The 21,740-nt window shown below is 44.5% G+C and overlaps 1 protein-coding gene across 6 annotated transcripts in view; it reads right to left on the bottom strand.

Moving 5' to 3' along the window:
* The window catches only part of SPATS2L (spermatogenesis associated serine rich 2 like), a 166,614-nt gene extending 145,165 nt beyond the window's left edge, over positions 1-21,449 (bottom strand). For 2 of the 6 annotated variants that reach the window (XM_087435556.1, XM_087435559.1), the window contains exon 1: positions 21,052-21,126. The gene's annotated coding sequence lies outside the window, so the exon portion shown is untranslated. Of the gene's footprint in view, positions 1-19,840; positions 19,860-20,607; positions 20,749-20,849; positions 20,923-21,051; positions 21,127-21,331 lie in introns of those variants that run through there. The other 4 variants (XM_014784716.2, XM_004426776.3, XM_087435561.1 and 1 more) reach the window with 4 other exon arrangements.
* Between the last annotated feature and the right edge of the window lie 291 nt (positions 21,450-21,740).

Genomic DNA, 21,740 nt, shown 5'->3' with positions numbered 1-21,740 from the left:
TAAGTCAACAACTGCTTCAAGTGTTCCTTGAGAATCCCTGTGCATCCAATGCTCTGTTAAGCACTGTGTGGGGCTTCAAATGCTCGGGTCACTGATCCCGCAGTCAGCTCAAGCTCCATGAAACATCCGGGGAATGACAACAAGGAGTGAGCTCTGGAAAGGACAAGACAGGACCTCAGGATACTGGATGCTGTGCCTGGCTCAGCATCAACTCTCTGGGTGAACTTCTCCAAGTCAGCTGACTCTCTGGGTTTCATCTTTAAATGAGAGGACTGACCTAGAGGCTCTTAAGCCTTGAGATTCTAATCTGCAATTCTATTCTCCCTTTCAATCAGACTAACTTTTCCCCCAACAGTCCATTTTTGAGAGAATATATTATAAGCCTTCATTTATCTAACAAACATTGACTGAACACGGCGCCACGCACCATGAATAGTGGCCAGGATATCAACACAAGACGTGGCCCACACTTTGTAACTAGTTCTGTGAGCATGATGAAGTTGTATGGCAAGAAATTTTGGCAATCAGAAGACCAGGGAAGAGTGCAGCCCTTAAGACAACTGTGCATGCCCGGTCTGCCCCAATCTGAACCCTGGGAGTGGCCCCAAAGAATTCTGCACCAATCCGAGATCCAGGGTCCCCGTGTCCCAGGTCCCCAGTAGTCTGGGGGAGGCGGGGCCACACTAAGATGATGGAGCAGATAAAAACATTTGTGAAAATACAGCAGAAACCAGACAATAAGTGAGATGCTTGGGTTGAGGGTTAGGTTTGTTTTCTAAAAGTAATAGTGTTATATGCAATAAACCAAAGAGATGAGAAGGCAGCCGGCACTTAACTACTTGACTGTCTTGACTTTAATAAAGTATACCAATGGCCATTTTGATAGCAATCTTTTCTTTTATGTATGTGTGTGTGAGTGCGCATGCATGCCTGCTGCTTTGAAAAACACTGACTTCAACACAAGATGCTACTGACTTTATTTAAAGATCAGTTCATCACTCTTAGATATATTTGCTTTCACAGAAACTCCTTGGAGGGGAATAATTCAGTGAGTATAATACTTCCATTAAAAAGAAACTGATTTTAAAATATGCTTTTCAAACTTTCGACAAAAACAGTTTTCTGATTTTCTTTATGTACCACAAAAGGCAAACACTGTTGCATTGACAATGTAATAAATAACATGAGTTGTCAAATGAGATATTAAACATTTATAGATTTAATTTTTAATAAAGACTTTTAAACACACCCCAAAATATCCATCAATCTTTGACACGGGAGGAAGTAGTGTTTTGGTAAAGTCCATCTCCTACCACAAGAGAAGTCAGCACAAGATGTTTATGGTTCTTAAAGAGGGCAATGATGGTATTCTTTACAGGATGGTTAAATATTTGCAGCATATAATTTTAGAAGGGACAAAATGGTAGAACACATAAAAACATATTATTTTGATAGGTATTCAGGTAACAGATATACCGTCTTTGTTATGTCTCTGCCAAAGCACCCTGTGCATGGGAATCTATAGAGAATTCAGTTTCTAAATTGGCTCCGAAAGGGATTCCAAAAACGTTTTAAGCAACAGCAACATAGTTGGAGTATGTGCATAAACTTCAAAGATGACAACTCTGACGAGAAGTACTCTCTTGGGTATAAAATTATGGCTTTCTTAAGCCTAGAAAGAAAAAAATTAAAATTTTAGCAGCAATTATCCCTGGGGTGAAGAATTATGGGTGATTTTTTCCTTTTTCTTTATAATTTTCTCTTCTTCCCAAACTTTCTATAATCAGCATGTATTACTTTAACAATTTGAAAAAGATCATTTTTCAATCTCATGATATATTATGGTAAATCGCTTGATGTAAAAAGTGAAAAGGCTTTGGAATCAGACAAACTTAGGTTCAAATCCCTGCTTATACACTTTCTAGCTTGGTGCTCTCAGATAAGTTACTTAGCAGCCCAAGTCGCTCATAAAATGGAAATAAAAACATCTGCCTGAAAGCATCATTTTGACTATGAGAGGTGAGATACTAAAAGTGCTTAACACAGAGTAGGAGCCCCCAAAATGACAGTCACTCTTCTATCCATAGGACACAGGGAAGGAAAATTAGGCTTTTCTGATAACAGTAAATAAATTTGCTGGTGTTTCTAAGTTGATGCTTCAGGCCATTAGTTTATAGAAACATTGCGAGTTTCTAACAAGCAACTTTCAGAAATCTTCTAACAGTTCAAAGTTCAGAAAAAAAGAAAGTACAGGGTTCTACCCCACTCTCCCTTCCATCACAACGACTGGCTTCCTACAGTCTGAGACTCTTGAGTTCACCTGTACCCGCTCCTCTGCTGCTGTGTTCAGAAATCCTCAGTCGGGACGGGAGTTGGGAGAAGGGTTAAAGCAGACCCACCAGCGCAGAGAGAAGGAAACCACAGCTACCACAATCAAGACCTCTTCATACTGTCATTCCTTATGATTAAAGTGAGCAAAAGAAATAACGGGACTGCTTAAATGAAGGGCGAGGGACAAGATCATAGATTCTCTGGCTTTTCTTTTTTTTTTAAGGTAGCTATGTTGATATTTTCATTGTATTCATCTGAAGGTAGTTCAATCAGTTAGGTTTATGATAAAATATACGTACTCAACAAATTATGGCTGTTGGCATATGTTGCCCTTGGATATATGTTGTTGTACCTTGACTACAGCAAGAAATATTGATTTACCTGGCTTTACTATCAAGTCAGGTATTTGTTGACATGTGGCAATGAAAAATATCAAAACCATGAAAAGCTTGATATATAGGTCAAATCCCATTTCAGCTCACTCCAAGGGACTGTCCCAAGTCCTCTGTTATATTGGAATTGTGTTCTCATGATGCTTGCCCGAGTCACAAATAACAGGAATTCTCATTATAATGGGATTTCCTACATAAATGAATATTGGTATAGATTTTTATGTAGTACAATTTACTGCAAAAAGTACAGTGCAAAAAAAAATCATTACAGACTTAACTTCTCCCTCCTCTCAGGTCTGGGGACACACCTTGCTTTCTACCTTGGGTATGTAATGGTCTCTCCTTTTCAGCGTCTGCTTACTCTTTGTTCCTCTCACAGTGCCTGGTACAGGGCAGATGCTCAAGACAGAGCTGATGAAGAAATGAGCTGAATGGAATGTGGTACCAAAACAAATGAGGGAAATTCAGAATAGTTTCCTGCATAGAAGGAGACAAAATTTAGAAATTGATTCAAGAGTTGTATAGCTGGCAGGTTTAGCCATCTCGGCTGGCATGCTAAAGGAGTCTGGACCTCCGGGGACCTTCCAGTGGCTCCCTACTGCTAAGCGGTCACGAGGGCTTGTCTGAAACGTCCAGCACCTGGCTCACTCACTCCCGTCCCGGGGGGACGCCACAGAGACTTTTCAATCAGTAATTGCCTGAAACACCTTCATAAAGGTCCTACAGAATAGGCCGAGCTAGGGTGGCCAGTGAACAAATCTTGTCCTTCCAAAGGACTGAGAAAAAGGGCCACCATGACTGTCTGGAGGCAACAAAAGGCTGAGAGGTGAGCCCACAGCAGCCCGGGGAGAGGGAGTAAGTGCAGCCCCAGGGGTGGGATTTACTCTCTTGGTGCCAGACTCAAGATCGCTTTCTGCACCCTTGCGACATGGCCAGGGCTGGGGAAACCAAGAGAGACGTCGAAAAGCTCACATGGACAACTATCAGCGCCAAAATTCCTAACTTCTTATTCTCTTCCCTTCTCCCCTCCAGCAACACGATTACTTTAATAATCAAAGAGTTTCCTATGTGTTTATAATGCAACCTTGGAATACATTTTTCTACCTGATAGTCTTTTTCTTTGAGGCTTTGTCATTGTAAGTGAAAATAATACATCAAATACACAAGTTTTGCTTCTATTTTGGAATAAACATAATATATCTAAATGCCTATTTTGATAAAGGTCTTTATTGTGTTCAAAGGAACCACCTATTGACGTCAAGGGCCTCCTCCCCTTATCAAGGAATATGCCGTGGGAGTGAGCGTCCATGCTTGGAGAGATTCCAAGTGAGGCACCAGGGGTTTCCAGGGCAGAGAAAGGACCTGTCCCATTATTACTGGATAAAGTATAAGCAGAGAGTTAAGAAGGTGTGATGAGGTCAGTCCCAGAAGTGGTGTATTTTTATATGTATTTTACAAATATTCATATTATTCATTTGAAAATATTTTAAATGGTAAATCAGCTCTTCCTTGAGAAGGATAACTTGTGGCCATAAACTAATTACTTAGAAACTAATCATAAAAGCAATTCTGAGTTAACCAAGCGGTTGCTCAGCACATTTAATCCTCCAAATGACCTTCGACTCTGCAGTAGTCATTATCTCCATGGGAGAGCTGAGGTCGGGAGCCAGGGCTCAGAGACAGGGAAGCGCTTGGCCCGCACCTCCAGGGTTAGACAGCTACTGAGCAATGGTGCCACATCTTGAGTCCCATCTGCAGGCGCCATATCGAGCTTTCTGTTCAGACTTCCAACTACTCACTAGTTGTGTGGAGAGCCCAAATTTAACTTTTTGGGCCCTTCCCACCTGCAACACAACCATGGGGGACACACTCTCAATAGGCCAAGTTTGTGGTCATGTTCTGTCAAGACCCATAACCTTCTTAGTTATAGGGCTCTGAGTGACCCTGTTTCTCCCTTGCAAGGACTAAAGTGACTTAAGGAAAACTGGAACAATTCTAAGGCAAGAATGTGTAAGCTCAAGGGCTATAGAAATTCAAGCATTCAAAAACCAAAGATAGCTTTATTGACTAGACAATAGTTGGTTATAAACTCTGCAACAAAGTACTTCTTGAATATGAAATATTACTACTAGGGTTTTTTTTTTTTCTTTCATTTTTACTAAGAACTGAAACCTACAAAATGACAAACCAGGATTATCCTATTAAAAGACAACTTCAATTGTTCCTTTGTTCTAAGAAACTGTGTTAGGTACTGACTGGCAATACCTATACCTTGATCTTCACGTTAATTATGCATTTTTCCTACAAAATTGAAAGCCACACTACACGCTGTAAGTCAGATTTGAGAGCTGCCAAGATAAATGTTCCAAATGGCTGACTTTTTAAAGACAACCTGCCAGTTCACCAAGTAATTCTTTGGGGGTTTATCCCACTATACTTTATGTCTCCCCCAACTTAAAGCAATTATTACAGCTCTTTCCTGATGTAGCATCTTATCACTAAGGCTAAAGATTTTAACTTTCAATCCCTAATATACAAGTAACAAAACTTACAATGCCTTTTGACAGCATCAATTACTTTGGCTGTTATTATTGTTTAATGCCTATACTGACTTACGTGAAATACTCTGATTCCTAGGGAGATAAGTAATTGTGGCACAGTCCACGCTACTAAAACAAAGACAACTTTTGTATGATTGACTAAATAAATGTTTTCTTCCCTGAGGTTTGCTTTCATCAAATAATCATATGAATGTTTTATTTCCTTTAGTGAACACCTTATTTTAATGAGGCTTGATTCCAAAACATATAAGAACATACGCACACAAGAGGTACTATGTTGAGGAAGCCAAGAATTCCAGCCAAGTGTCCTATCTTTTATGTGGCACCAAGTGACATTTTCTAAAAAGCACAATGGTAACTATTCATTCCACCAGCCTTAAAAAGATAGGTACGAACTGCATGCCAGAGAGGACAAGCTTAAGCTTTGAAATCAGACAGCTGGCTTCGAACACCATCTCCACCACCACTAACTCTGTGACCTTGGGCAAACTGCTGATCTCCCCTCAGAGCTTTTTCATCTGGAAACTGGGGGTAGCAGATTTACCTCAAAGGGGTTGTGGAAGAGTTAAATGAGAATTTTTACGTAAAAAACCTAGAATATAACCTGGCACACTAGTAGACACTAAGAAATTGTTAGTTTTTTTCCACCTCTCCATAAAATACCATTAGTAATTCATTTTGAATCTGTTGTCTATGCACAAAAATAATGTAAAGGATATTAACTGGGGTGCTCTTTATGACAGCAAAGCACTGGAAATGGTCTAAGCATACGGAAATGATTACATTAAGATATATTCATATATTGAAATGTATGCAGTCATTCCAAATATTTTTCAAATAATATTTTATGACAAGGGAAATTGCTATCCTAGAATTTAAGTGAGGAAAGCAGACAAGAAACCCTGTAAAGCAATAACAGCTCACATTTACTGAGCATTTACTATGAGCCAGGCAACATGCTATGTACTCCACATCCATTATCTTATTAATTCTTGCAATAAACCTACTAGATGCATGCTATTATTATCCCCATTTTACAGAAGTAGGAACCGAACTTTTGATACTTGAAGCAATTTACAGTCACTACATAAGTAGCACAGCCAGGACTGGAATGGCAAAGTGCCTGATTCCAAAGCACTTTTAACTAGTGTGTCACACTGATTGTTTAGTATAAACTTCCTAGGTCCACCACGAGGCTAGTTTAAACATACACACACACAGACACACACGTGTATGCACGCATACTCACAACCACATGTACATGCATATTTGCAAGGAAAACGCACCAGATAGTAACAATGACAATCTCTGGGTGATGAAATTTTAGCTGACTTTTAATTAGTTTTTATGCATTTCAGTATCTCTTCCAAATTCAATGAGTATGCATTATTTTTACAATCAGAAAAAAAATTTTTTCAAAAAAGAAAACATGTGAATACTTTGCAAAATATAAAGTATTACACAAATACCAGTATTTTTATAAAGCAACAGTTTATTCCTTGACGCATTATGATTTGGGTTCCTCAGTACTATTTTTTTTAATTATTTTTTCTTTCCATCGAGTCGAAGGTAAAAAGCATGTAAAAAACTATTTTGTACATGAATACAACAAAATATAGTACCGACAGCACCATATAGGTATTTGAAAGACATCTGATGTTAACATAAAAAGTCAAAGAGTTTGTGAGGGGGAAAAAATCTCTTTTCAAATAATACAGAATTTTCCACTCAGAGGAAACACACTCATTAGTAAGGTGACGCCATCAGTGCGTTCTCCATCACGGTCATGTTAGTGATACTGTCGTGGAGCCATTTATGTAGACATCAGCACATTGTTTAGACGTGCCTCAGCCTGATTACTGTCTGTCCCAGGAGTTGTGACTACAATGAGGTGTGGGGGCAACACCCAAGGAGTGACTTCCTGTCACCCCACCAATCCGTTTTCAGAGCAACAATCCCATAAAGAGAACTGAATGATGTACTAAAAAGCAATTCCTCTGAACCAAACGAGTTCATAGGAGTTGAAATTATAGGTGAGGCATGAATTTATTTTACAAAATTGTTATTTTATTTTAAAACAAATTAAAAATAAGGTTATTTAGAAATGCTCTTTAATAAATTTCTCAAAAGAAAAATTAATGCAATCCAAAAGTTAGTCCAAATTAATCTTGTTACACTTCATAATAGAGGTTCTATGCAATAAGTGGATCAAAAACAACACCATTACTAAGGCATTTGACTCAGTCTTTCCTGGCAAGAAAGTAAACACAAGTGAAAGATGATCAAACTAGTTAAAACAACAACAACTAACAAAATTTGCATAATAATGTCAAGAAGCATCTTGTAGAAAGTCACAGGCTCTATCTTTGGCCTGTCTTGGTTGACATTTTATCAACAACAGAGAAAGTACCATTCTCAAATGTGTAACTGATAAATAAGGGAAAGAAGTATCAATAATAGATTGAATTAAAAAAATTAGAATTCAAAAATGTCTGGATAGAGAGGAAAAATGATTTGACAGAAAGAGAGAAAATGTAACGAGGGTAAATGTAAGGGAGGACAGAAGGGAGACCAGGCTTTGTAGCAGCTGTGAAGAAAAGGACTTGGAGTTTTATTCGACTTTGGATATAAACGAGCAACTTGCTGCCCCTGATTTAAAATGGAGGCCCACACAATATCTGATTAGATAAATACAAGGTGCCTGAACTAGGGAGTGATCAGCGGCCCCGTGTTTTCTAGGGCTCAGAGAGCTCAGGAGTAGGGTGTTGAGTTCCAGATATCACTTGTAAAGTAACACGGGCAGAGTGACTGGGGCCCAGAGTGTTAAGAGGATGGGAAATCTCAGTCGAAAGAACTGGGACCCATCACCCTGAAAAGAGCAGACTTGAAGGAGGAGACACAATAGCCACGGTCAAGCCTTTGAAGAGCTCCCACACACAGAAGGTGCCCGTCTATGCTGTGGCACTCCAAAGGGCAATGCAAGACCAATGGGGAGGCTGCGGGGAAGCAGATGTCCGTGTTTCTGTCCACCTGTGCTTGATAACGAGTACTGGTTACAACCACAAATGAGACAAGGTCCAAATCTAAAGAGGCTTAAGATCTAGGAGCATCACAGATTACTGTCAGCAGAACTCCTCGGCACCACAAAACTGTTAACTCCTCATTCCTGTCTGAGTTCAAATGGCAGCCGTCTGACCAGGATACTGTACCAGGATACTGTAGAAAGGATTCCTGCATTCGGGGGATGTTAGACCACAGGATCCACCAGCCCCTTTCCAACGCCCACATTCGACGCTCCAATTTCATATCAGTACCTTTCATGAAGATACTCCTAGTGCATTTATGTAAGCAATGTCTAAATATGCCTCATCTTACTAAATGAGAAATAACTATAAATTTTAAATGCAATCCATAAGAGTCCAGAAGGCGAAAATCCACCAAAGTTTGGAAGTTATAAAATAACGTTGTCATGGCAACCTAAGCTGATATCCTCCATTGCAGCTGAAACAGTTCTTGCTCTGGGACTACCAGAACAATAAATAAGTTTATATGTTCAACACCACAAACCAGCACTAAATAACATTTTAATGCTTTTATTTTTAATTTTTGAGGCAGCAGATTTACATATTCTCCTTGAGTGTTCACAATTTTAATATGACACTATACTGAGGCTATGGTATCACAGTGGGATGATCAATTCCATCAAGAGCCAGGGAAGTCACTGGAAGCCTAATGCACACTGAGCCCAGTCCACCATTCAGGCTTCACAGGGGAAATAAATGAGAAAGGACAAAGACCATCTAGATCAAGACATCAGCAGTCACAGTAGCCAGCATAACATCCTCCATTTTCCCCTTTAAAAATTATAGGACTGCCCATGTTCCTATAACAAACCCTCGTCACTCAGATGTGGCAGTCTGTCAGCTCAGACGATCTCACCACTGTGTATGGCACTCCAGTGAATGGGTTTTCTCGGTTATGTATTAGCAATCACTGTAGTATATGAAAGTCGGCCCACAGTGAGAACAATATTGCCTCCAGTCAAAACCATTCTTTCCTCAGTATACTAAAGCGTTTTCCTCCTTCTTGCAAGCAACAAAAGGCTACAAAAAAGAACTACCCAAACACCCACAGTTAAGGGAAGAATGGCTCCAACAAAATAAGTGTGAAATTTGTCCCCAGTGTCTAATTTGTATATGAATCTTCCTTTTCAGGGTATTTTAGCGGCTTCCTTTATTTGTAATTTATCAGCAAAGAACAGAAATAAATGTTTATTTTGATGGCCGTGCACCTGACTATTCAGAGATTCAAAAACTTCCTTTGTTTATTCTTATTTTACCCTGGCAGAGGATGTAAACATGCCTTTCTTCCATGGCTTCATGCTGTACTCATAATCCCAGATGGATATTTTCACAAATGCAAACCATTAGGCAGGACTGGCCATAAGCAAAATGTGAAGGCAACTTTCTTCTGGTCCTTTTGTGCCCCTGGATAGGTGAAATCTGGGCCCCCTACCCCAGATTTCTTATCTTCTTACCAGTCTTAGAGAAGGGTCTCTAACATGATTCACTGTTAGGAGCACAAGTCTGTTAAGTTTAAGTTAGCACTTCCATAGAATTTGCAGTAGGCCCTGGTGCTGGACACTTCATATCCTGTCTTATTTACGCATAGCAAAATCATAACAAAACAAGTAGGTATTATTAATTTCACTTCATACGTGAGAAAACTGATGTTCAGGAAGATTAAATAATTTGCTCACATTCATATAGCCAGCCAGTTACATGAGTCAAAACCAGGTCTTTCCAGCACCAAAGCATGTCCTCTTTTTCTTCTAAACCATACTGGTCTGAGGAAAGGGAACAGAGCTTTTATAACATAGGCTTTCGAATATTAGAGAGCAGGAGAGAGAAACTGCTGATATTTGAAGAGCCCCTTTGAGAGGTATGGATTCTGAAATCACACCATAAAGGCAGCACCTTTCTCATCCACACTTAAGACCAGCCTTCCTACTGTAAACAAAGAAACGGAGGTATGATCACTTAGGAAAATCAGCCCTATACTTGCCTTCCCCTTCTCCTCCCAAGTCGCACATATGGTACAAACGGGACTCAGAGACCAGTGGGGCAGCCAACTAGCAAGCAACGTTTGGTGCCAGGGGTCTGGAACCATGGAACAGCCAGTAGCCAGGCAAGATATTCAATCCACAAATACCTACTAAACTATCTGAGCTTCCTTCCCATTGCTTGGAGCTGTCAGTATTGAAGAGGCCTGGAAGGGAGCAGCAGGGACTCATCCCAGGGCTTGTAGCTCAGAGGCAAGACTACCATCCCAAGAAGGCTTGAAGATACACGATGGGACCCTTACTCAAGGCAATTTGGGATTCCTACACAAGAACTCAAAGCACGCTCTTGGGAATGTGGGAGACAAAGTAGAACCTGGGGCACAAAGTGAAAACCCGGTTACCCAAGAATGAGGCTGAGTTACGGCTTCCTGGGTAAACTGCCCGGGGAAGGGAAACGCATGGTCAGTCTGACGGAGGGTCACTGAGGCACAGATGCAAGGGAGCCAATCCTCCTGCAAAGGGCCGACACTGGTCCCACATCCTGCAAATGGGGGAGAAATAACCGCACCAGGGTGGTCACCACTCCTCTCAGGCCATATTCTATAGATGTATGACTCTCAAATTTTTAGCACAAGAAACTTTCCCCTCAACAGAATCTTATACAAATGCCTAATATGTAAAGCAGATAAAAACAATCGCTCAGGGGGACTATTCTCAGACCTGAAGGGCTCTGCAGAACACAGCATGCAAACTGCTAGGAAAGACCACAGAGTCACGCTGCCCGTCAGACTGCACCGGAAGCCCGTCCTGAGGACCTCTTCTCTCAAGCCATGGTTTCCTCCCCTCCTCCAGGTTGCTCCCTCCTGCTCCCACGATAAGCTCTGGTTTCCTTTCACCAGTTGGCCTTTCTTCTGTGAAGACAGAAGGCTCTCCATATCTCCTAGGACACAACACACCGTCTTCTGGGTCTTTCTGAGACCCCATATGCCCTTCCCTCAAAGCCTTGTGGGTCACCTGATCCAAGGTTGCTACCCTCAGCGTCTTAAGGCATAATTAACTCCTGTAGAGCACTTACCAATTGTTTGACAGGCCATTGGTTTGATGCACAATGACTAGGAAGTGCATGTTCTTGAGGCTCAAGACCCATTGATTAATTAACTCTCTCAGGATCCTAGAGCCAGACAGTGGGGGAGCTGCAGCGAGGCCACTGGGAAGGATCAGTGGTAGGAGGGGGTCTCAGAGACCCAGACGTGGCTCTCAGTGTTCCACCTACCTCACACGTAGCAAGCCTCCAGGAATGTGACTCCACTTTTCCTTCCCTTGTCCCTCCTATCTCAAATCCTCCCTCGACCACACGAGCGAGTATCCCCGCTTCCCACTCCTGGCAGTGATGGGGTGGGCCTGGGGAGACAGATGTGCTTTCATTGCGACTTCAGCTCTGTGCACTGTTCCTGTGACTCCTGGCTGCAGTTTTCACAATCTGTTTCTCTGATTCTGAATCTTATCTAAAGCACTTTATACCTCTGGATTTAAGAAACTGAGCAATTGCTGCTTCTCTCTCCCTGTAGGGCTGACTTCATCATTCAAAAAGCCATGGGCTCCTATAGGATCATCTCCTGGGAACGAGATGTTCTCTAACAATGCTATCCAGTAGAACTATAACGCGAGCCACACAGGTATTTAAAAATTTCTAGGAGCCACGTTAAAAAAAAAGTAAAAAGAAACATGTGAAATTAATTTTAATAATATATTTTATTTAACCCACTATTGCCAAAATATTACTGTTTCAACATGTACTTGATATTAAAATTTGTTAATGAGATATTTTATGTTCTTTTTTCATATAAAGTCTCTGACTCTGCATGTATTTTACACTTCCAGCACATCTCAGTTTGGACTAGCCATATTTCAAGTGTTTAGTAGCCATTTGCAACTAGAGGCTATGGTATTAGACAACACAGTTCCATAATCTCTTCTCTGTTCCCAGCCTTCCTCTCATTTTGTTTCTATAACCATTCATTTCCTTTAGTAGGGATGCTATGGGTAGAGGTAGACAGCGGAGCCCAGGACCTTCTCCCAGAGAAGACTTGGATCACACTCGAAGGAAGAGCCCAGATCACAAAGGAGCTTTTGTGCCATGCTAGGGAGCTTAGATTTTATCCTGGAGGAGCAGTGGCTCTGCTGAGAGACTTTAAGCAGCAATCGTGATCAAATTTGCCTTTTAGAAAGGCAGCAGTGTGGGGAACGGATTGGAGGCAGGCCAGGCAGAAGGCAGAGAGACCAGTCACGAGGCTACTGCAGTAATCCTCAAGAGAAGGCTGAGGGCCTGAAGCAGGGCAGCAATGGAGAGGGCAGACTCAAGAGAGTGTGAGAAGACAGTTTCTACAGGGCCTGGTGATCAGAGAAATGCAGGGGCTGAGGAAGAGAGAGGAATCTAGAACAACTCCCAGAGTTTAAACTTGGTGAGTAGGATTCATTAATTGAGACAGAGAACATGGAAGGAATATGCTGGATGTGGAAGTGGAGTTTTGAGCTCGCTGAGTTTAAGATACCTAGAACATATGTCAGGCAAGGGCTCAAGGAGTTGCAGATTTAGGAATCAATGACATACAGGTGGTAGCAGAAGAAAACAGGTGATCTGCCCCACGGCAAATGAGAAGAGTGAGAAGTGGGTTCAAGTTCACGGTGAATTCTGGAAGATGCTGAGGTCTGGGAGGAGGAGAGGAACATGCAGAGAAGTGTAACACAGAGCAGGTGGGGCAGGAAAACAATCAGGAGAGGGGAAGGGCTCAGGAAACAGGGGGCCAAGCTTCATGGAGCGGAGAGTGATCATCAGTCACACCAAGTGCCCCACACAGTCAAGAATCAGAAGAGAATCCCGGACAATGGATCTGGTGGTCTGAAGGACAGAGGTGGCCATTACAAGAGGACAGGACTGTAGAGGGTTGGAGAGGAGGGTAGGTGGGAGGTTCAGGTACTGTATGAGGACCTGTCCTTCAAGGAGCTGCCTTCTAAGACCAGGAATGAGATGGACATAACCAGACGGAGAGGAGGGAGGCCACGGGGATCTTGTTTGTCTTGTGTCTCATATTCCGTTTTTATAAGAGATGACACACATGCTTATGCACTTAAAGAAAAGGCAGGTTGAGACCCTGAAGAAAAGAGAGATAATGGAGCAGGGTCGCTAAGGAAGCAAGAGGGGGTGGCCTCCAGAAATATCAGCCTCAGATGAAAGAGAGTGAAGGGAAGCAAAGGAGTGGGAGGAAGATCCCACCATTTATAAGGAAGACACAACACCACCATCACAAAACTATTTTTCCTTATTTAGAAATACAAACGAAATATAATTATACATGAAGGCTTTTTTTCTTTAATAGTACTACGTATCATATATAAAATCGGATAAATGTTGAACACAGGAAGTCACCCATTTTCTGGAGCTCTAGATCTGCAGTGTCGCTATATCACCAAGCCGTTCACACTCCTCTGGACTTCACCTAACCTCACCTCAGGGGAAGTGATCACCCAGGAGAGCTGCAGGGTTGTTTATAGCTAATGGCCTCTCTGACTGGTCGGTATCGGGGCTGAACTGATAGGTGAATATTTTCAGTATCACCAGGCATTACCTCACAGGGCGGTGTAAGAAAAAAGTCGGGGCTTAGGGGGTCAGACACCAAACAGATTCATCTACCACTTATCAACTCTGCAGACTCCATCAAGTTATGTAACTTCCCTGAGCTTCACTATCCCCACCCCCTTTTTCTTTGGTGAAGAAGATTGGCCCTGAGCTAACATCTGTTGCCAATCCTCCTCTTTTTGCTTGAGGAAGATTGTCCCTGAGCTAACAGCTGTGCCCACCTTCCTCTATTTTATATGTGGGACACCACCACAGCATGGCTTGATGAGCGGTGTGTGGGTCCGCGCCTGGGATCCGAACCGTAAACCCCAGGCAGCTGAATCGGAGCCCACAAACTTAACCATTACGCCACCGGGCCGACCCCACTATTCCCTTCTTAAAAGGGTACATGATCCCTACCTTGCAAGATCACTTCGAGGTTTAAATGAGATGATAAATAAGTGATAACTATCATGATAATGAGGATAATAGTATTCATTTTGTACTGAACTTCTAGGAATTGAGCACTGCTGATAATGAATTAGTGCTTTCCAACAATTAGCATCTTGATCCCTAAGGGGAATAAAGAATCCATCCTAGCGTCAGGAAGAGCCCTTAAAAATCCCAGTGGGCATCAGATGTTTGTATCCTTTCTTCACAACAGTGCATATCCAGTCTCCGCCCCCAAACTGCCTGCGTTTGACACCTGCTCTACAACTCACTGGCTATTCAACCTTTCTAGGTTTCAGCACTGCTCTTCAGTAAAATGAGGGCAATAAGAGCATGTATGTCACAGCACCGTTTTGAGGAAGAAAGGAGATAATGCAGATATTTAAATGAGACATTGCCTGGTATAGCCCACGCCTGAATACATTTAGTCATGGGGGGCTCACCACCTCATGAAATAGTACAATCCATAATAGGACCACCTTCCTTATACTGACCCCCAATCAGTCTTTCTGAAACTCACACCCATCAGTCCTAGTTTTATAGGCCATGGGGGCAGTTCTACAGAATGAGAACTAGGGTTCTACAGTGTGTTGTTTATTGAGCTCTGCTGGGTGCAGCATCCCACGGCTGGCTACCTGACCTCTCCCTATTAACATTACTATGAAAGTTTCAACCTTCAGTGGTGTTTCCATAATGCAGGAGGCCTTTTTGAGCATTCTAAGCAAGCTGGATGCTACCCAGGAATGCAATGGTTTTACTACTTACAAGATTTATTTTGTGCTTTATGTCATGGTCATTTCTGCACTTCGCACCAAAACTAAGTATTGCAGGAATGTGTGTATCTTGTAAGTTTCACTATGGAACACTGCAGAGCACCAATGCCCAGGAGAGCCCTAGCGGGGGTTCAGCCGAGGAGCAGGGGTAGTGTAACAGGGTACTGATGAGAGTCAGAAACCCTGGAAAGCCTGCCCTGCACTCCCCCGGACCCCGCCACCCTTCCCCCACCTCTGCATTCCCAATAACAGCCAGTGAAATCTTACCCAAATCCTCTCAATAATCAGCTCAAACAACTGTCCCTTTAGGAAGACCCCACCACCCTCCAGCAGAAGGACATTTTCCCTTCCGAGCTCTCTTAGACCTTTGTTCCTGGGATACATGTGTTATTTCTCCAGCTAGGCTATAAATTTCTTCCCGGCAAAAACACCGCCTGTGCAAAGCAAGTCTTATTCAAAGTTTAATGAACTGAATTCTGTCCCAAATACAATCTGATGGGCGTGGCAACTCTTCCCTACCTCACCTTTCACTCCCAGATGACTTTTTTTTACTTACAAAGAAGCTTTTTGTGTGTGTGTGTGAGGAAGATTAGCCCTGAGCTAACATCTGTTGCCAGTCCTCCTCTTTTTGCTGAGGAAGATTGGTGCTGGGCTAACATCCCACCTTCCTCTACTTTATATGTGGGACGCCTGCCACAGCATGGCTTGATAGTGGTGCACAGGTCAGCGTCCAGTTGGGCCAGCCCCTACAAAGAAGCATTTACATGAAAATGTTGGGCAGCCTTACAATACAGTCTGGGATTTTAGGGCCAATTAGCTGAACTTTCGCATAACTCTACCCTAATTGTTTCATGTATAAAATACTGACATAAAGCCTGAATGCTTCTATTTTTGCTCACTACTGGGATCCATCACTCCACCTGAGAATAACGACAGCCTCCTTAATTCCAACTCACAACTGTCAGCCTCCAGCATCATTTCAGCTCCGGAAAGTGTGAGGCCTCAGAATCCTCACAGCTGATGAATGGAGAGGCCGATTAGAGAACCACTGAAGAAAAACGGGAAAAAAACTCCTTGATAGATGCCTCCTTCCAACACCTGTCCCTTTTATCCAATGTCAACATTAATTTCTATGTTAACAAATATTTACAGAGGTCAGGACTAGATGTCAGGCTGCAAGCTAGGCTCTGGGGACACAAGGGTGAGCGGTACACAAGCAGTATCAAAGCTCATCATTTAAAAAAATTCACCCTCTGGTTTATCGACTCTACAGGTATACTTATCAAGTGCCTGCTCTGCCCAAGGGCCTGTTGATGGTTCAAAGATAGAACACAAGGTACACCACTGCCCTGGAGGACTCGTAATCCAGCTGGGAAAGCAAGGATTAAGCATAGGCTGGTGTCAGAGAGTGTTTGATGGTCTGAAGGAAGGATGCAGACAAAAGGGCAGAGGAGGAAGAAACCAGTGAGAGAAACAAGATCAGAACAGGCGACTTGAACTTGGAGATGGTGGTTAGGGCAGACGGCAAGGAAAAGCCCTTCTAAAAGGCAGAGCATGAACAAAAGCGTACAAAGTCATCTTGGAAGGGCAGTGAGATCCAATCAGTAGGAACAGAAGGTTCATATTGGAAAGAAGCAGAAAACAAAGCTGGTAAGTTAAATTTGGGCAAGACTGTGAGGTACATTAAAACCAGGCTGAGAGGTTAGCCTTTATGCCAAAGGCAACTGGGCAGGAGGCATGCAAAGTATGTGAACTAGTGGATAGAGTGATACCTTTAGGATCAGATCAACCTGAGTTCAACACAGCCTTCCCATGAGACAACCCTCGGAGAAGAGTCTTAGGAAGGTGGAGGTGGCAGAAGTGCGCAGAATGGGGCATACTGAATGACAGAGAGACCAGGATGCCGACAACTATAATCACCCTAGAGCAGTGACGGCTGAGGGCCTGGGCCATTGAGGGGAGAGTGGGAAATGAAGAGAACATGTGGGGCCAGCTCGGAGAAACTGTTACAAAGGAAGAGTTAACAGGACTTGATGCTCATTTTTACTGGGAGATCAAGAGAGAAGAGTCAGATGGTCCCTAAGTCTCAAGCCTGGGTGATGAAGAGAACACCAACAGTATCAAGAAAAGGAAAGTCTTCACTATGAAAGGAACAGGTTTAGCAGAGACTATGAAAAGTCCGTTAGGCATACAGCCTTTAGCATGTCAGCAGGACATCCACCATGAAAAGCCCATGAAATAGGCGCATAAATGGAAATGGAGATGGTGTCAGTCCCAGAGATAAAGCTTTGTATGATAAAGGATAGATAACACCATCACATTTAAGAATCTTTTACTAGAAAATAAAAATACTAGCTATTAAACAACGATAATGGAAATGATATACATAGTAGAGAGAAATACAACTTCACAGATTATTTTTCTTAGCTATGGTACTTAGGGCCTCCTACCCATTATCACAACAGTGAAGGAATAAACTTCTATAGAAATTCAACATATGGCCTATTTACATAGCAAACATCACAATTCCAAATGAGCCATTTTGATGTGTCAAGGAAATAACACCTTCACAGCAGACTACTTCAAAAGAGGGAAGGAAAAGAAAGGTTTGTTTTTCTTCTATAATTATGTATACTGGGTTTTTAACTGCTTGTATCATGAAAATCATGTTTTAATTGTGTGATTGCACTCGAAGACACAACAGTGGTGGCATGAATTGATTAGCTGAATTATGCACAATCATTCAGAGATCAATAAACAGACTCCATCACTTACAACGGTCCATTTTATGTATCTGCCCTCATGTCCTGTGTCATGCTTGTAAAAGCCACTGTTCTGTGTACAAAAATTATAAAAGCCACATGATTCAACTATCACAGTCAAATAACAGTAAAGGGTCTACAGAGAAAGGACTAGGGGGCGGTGAGTAAGCAGTATCTGTCTAACGCATACGAAACCCACTCCACTCGCATCATATGGAGAGACAGGTGGGAGAAACTTAGATCTTGCCATGAGCAACCTCCACTTCTTCCATTGCATCAAACTGCAACCCAAAGTCCTTGTCCTGGCTCACCTCCTAAGATGCTGACGAAAACTGTGTAAAGTTAAGAGAATGAAGACCACCTAGGCGCCTTCAACACATAAGCCATAAATGAATATTCATGGTTAATGACAACACAATTCCACGATTAGAGACTGAGAAACTGATAAAACTTAGAACCCAAAATGAGATATTTCTAAAGCTTAACTTCTGATGGAAAGTATTTCTATTTGCATGGCAAAATGGATCTACGAGATACTTCCGACTGGCAGCACTTCAAAGACTGCAACGGTGTGGCCTAAGCATTTTCTTCCCTGATCTTACAGAGGTGGTGGGGCAGCTTCAGAAGCCCACTGATACCTAACCCCACAATGGCCACCGGAAAATCAGTGCAGCACAGAAAGGATCAACTGATGACTTTCACTAGGGGCTCCCCAAAACAAAATGAATACAAAAGGAGTCTTGATCATTTTGCCTAAGTAAGTACATTAAACTAAGTTGATGCCTAGAAAATCATCTAATATTTTCAGAGGCAGGGATTAAAGAAAGAAAATTGCCAATTAATATACTCCTTTCCCAGATGTTGAGTTTTTACTATCCTCTTAAATAGTCTCTGCATTCAAGTGATTGTATTTTTATGCAAATTATTCTTTGGGGCTAGTCTAGTTTGTGTGTCTGTGTGTGTGTGTGTGTGTTTAAAGCCACAAAGAAACAGAAACTGACATATTTTTTGTTCTGCTCCTCCATAAAATAGATTTTAACAAAGCATGAGTTTAATCCAAAACTCTAATTAGAGACTGCAGCAGTATTTGCCTTGTCCAAAGAGAAAATCATTCCCAAAGTTGATTTTTCCCCAGAGTTCCAACAAATATCACCATACGGGTATTTTTAAATGCTACATTTACTTGACAAAATTGTCCCCATTCGCACAACACACTGCTTTCTGGTTAAGTGACACAATTTTATAAGGCCAATGACACACTTTATCCAGAAGGCAACTTTAGTCTTTATTTTCAGTGTATCTTTCAAAATAATTGGATTCGTTACTTGAATATTCTGTCTCTTTTTTTTCTTTTAGAATGAAGCAATTTCTGACTTTCTGTCCCTTCTTTTCCCTGCCATATTGCACATCTGCTTAATCTCTAGAAAACAAAATCAATCAGAATGGCAACCAATCGCTCCTCTAAGACAAACTAAAACGATGTCATAAAGGTCACACGACCTTACTCTTTCAAATACCGGCATAAAGCCTCTTCCTCTGCATAGGTTCTAAAATTTCAGTTGTTTTTTTCTTACTTGTGAGAGAACTGATAAAAGTTTCTAATACAACATTAAAATTTTTTTTTAAATAAGCAAGTGAAAAATATTACACATAACATTTTATGTAAAGAAAGAGGCTGTGTTTGAAGTTCAAGGTTTTTCACTAGCTCTCCAGCTACAGATCCTGTAAAACGCTCAAAGGATAAGGCTGTACGGAAAGAATCTTTTCAGCGTCAGGTCTCCGACGCTGAAACCCACGGCCGCTTGACACCCGCTAAACCCACGGCCGCTGGGAACTGGAGGCTCTGAAGTTCACACACACGCACAGCACCCCCCAAGAACTGGGAACCTCCACCTTCGAGGATGGGAGGCTCCGGTCGCATCCCGGTCCAGGGGCGGTCTCAGCCCCCCACCACCTCGTCTGCAGCGGTTCTGAACACCCCACAGGGCGAGCGAGCAGGGGGAGCGAGCGCGGGCCGAGCTCGGAGACGCGGCAAGTGGAGCGGGCCGGGAGCGGGAGCCGCCCCCGCGCCGCCGCCACTCCCGCCGTCCCGCGCTCCAGCCCGCGGCCGAGCCCGCGCCCGCGCCGCCCCTGCGGACTCCGGGTCCCCGCGGCGTCTGCTCCCGTCCCCCGGCGCAATCGCGCCCAGTTCGCGGGCCGGGGGCCGCCGCCTCCGCTCCCGCCGGCCGCCACCGAGGGCAGCATGGTCCGGCGGAGGCGGCGGCCCCGCGGCTGGAGCGGGGGGCGGAGTGGGACCCTCCGCCCCGCGAGTGGCAGGGGGCGCTCGCGCGGGGACGGCCGGCAGCACCGCGGCCGATTCAGATCCGGGGCGGGCGGCTCCCCGGCGGAGCGCGGCGGCCACTCGCTGGCCCGGGGCGCCCCACTGTGCGCCCGCCCGGCGCCGCCTCCCCCCGCCGCCCGCTGGCCGGAGAAAGGAAGGACGGCGACCTCCGCGTCCGGGCCGCGCCGCCAGCCCGCGCCGGCGTCGCGCGGGGCCACACCCAGCGGCCGGGGCGGCGGGGCTGGGCGGCCGGGCTGCGGACCGCGGGGCCCCGGCCGAGCCGCCGTCCCGGCGCGCAGGCCCCGCCGCGTCCGGCGGGCGGGAGGGCTCCCGGGCTTACCTCTGTGCCGAGCGCGGCCGCGCGGGGAGGTGGCGGTGGCGGCCCGTGCGGCGCGGAGGGCGGGCCGAGCGGAGCCGCTGCCTGGGCCCGCGCTGCCGGCGCTCGCGGAGGGCGCAGCCGGCTCGGCCCGGGCTGGATTCCTTCGCTGACACAACTCCGGCGGCCGCTCCTCGCAGGGACACTCCCGCCCCCCGCCGCCCCCGCCCGCGGCCGGCCGGCCAGCCCGCCCCCGTGTCACTCACCAGGCGCACACCCGGGCCGGCGCCCGCGCTCCCGCTCGCACACTCGGCGCTGCTCACGCCTCTCGGGTTTTGTATCTGCTCACACGCACGTTCTGACACAGATCCCTTCCCTCCACACGCCCTCCCGAGCTCCTTTCCCACCCCACTTTCTAGAAGAATCCCCGTACAGCTTCCGCGCTTCGCTTGCTTGCCCCACACCAACCTCCTCGCCTGGCCCCAAATGTCCACCTCGCTGAAACCGCCCCAGTTCTTGGAAGACTGTCACACCCCGCACGTGTTGCAGGGGAGCCGGCCTCCCACGCCCGGGAGAAGGAACTTCGCTCCCCCAGCACTGTCTACGAAAGCAGGATGCTGCTGCTTTTAGAAGGCGGTAATGCGTTCTGGCGCCGAGCCAAGCTCAGAATGTAAACAAAGACAGCCGCTTCCGAGAGGACCTGGAGAACCCGGCGCGGGAAAACAACCGGGGCGGAGTTGGATCCGACCTTGGAAAGGCGGCTCGCCCGGGCTGTCCTCCCCTCGCGTTTCGCTGCCTGTTCACACGGGGCTCCTGGAGGATGGGTTGCTCTAAACACGGGACAGCCAAGTTCCAGAGAGACACCGTGGGCATCAGCCCGTAGATTTCTGCCTGGGAGCACAGTAGTCGGGAGAACAAGGGCAGTTTCTCAATCATTATTCATGACGGAAGCACTTTAGATAACACACCTCTTCCAGAGGCGGTAGAGTGAAATGCAGGCAGCTCTCCAATTCAGTTTATTTTTTTTAAAACGGTGACTGAGCCTCCCTTTTGCTCAATGCCAATAACTGTTTCTCAGCGGCTCCTTGGATGTCAAAGCGCCTTACGAATATGCAGACCAGAGTTAGCTATGCCTCTCACGCTCGGAACCGCAAGGG

This window comes from Ceratotherium simum, chromosome 9 (assembly GCF_057802395.1).
Source record: "Ceratotherium simum simum isolate JZ-2026a chromosome 9, ASM5780239v1, whole genome shotgun sequence".
NCBI lineage: Eukaryota > Metazoa > Chordata > Mammalia > Perissodactyla > Rhinocerotidae > Ceratotherium > Ceratotherium simum.
This window is presented reverse-complemented; position numbering and strand designations above follow the sequence as displayed.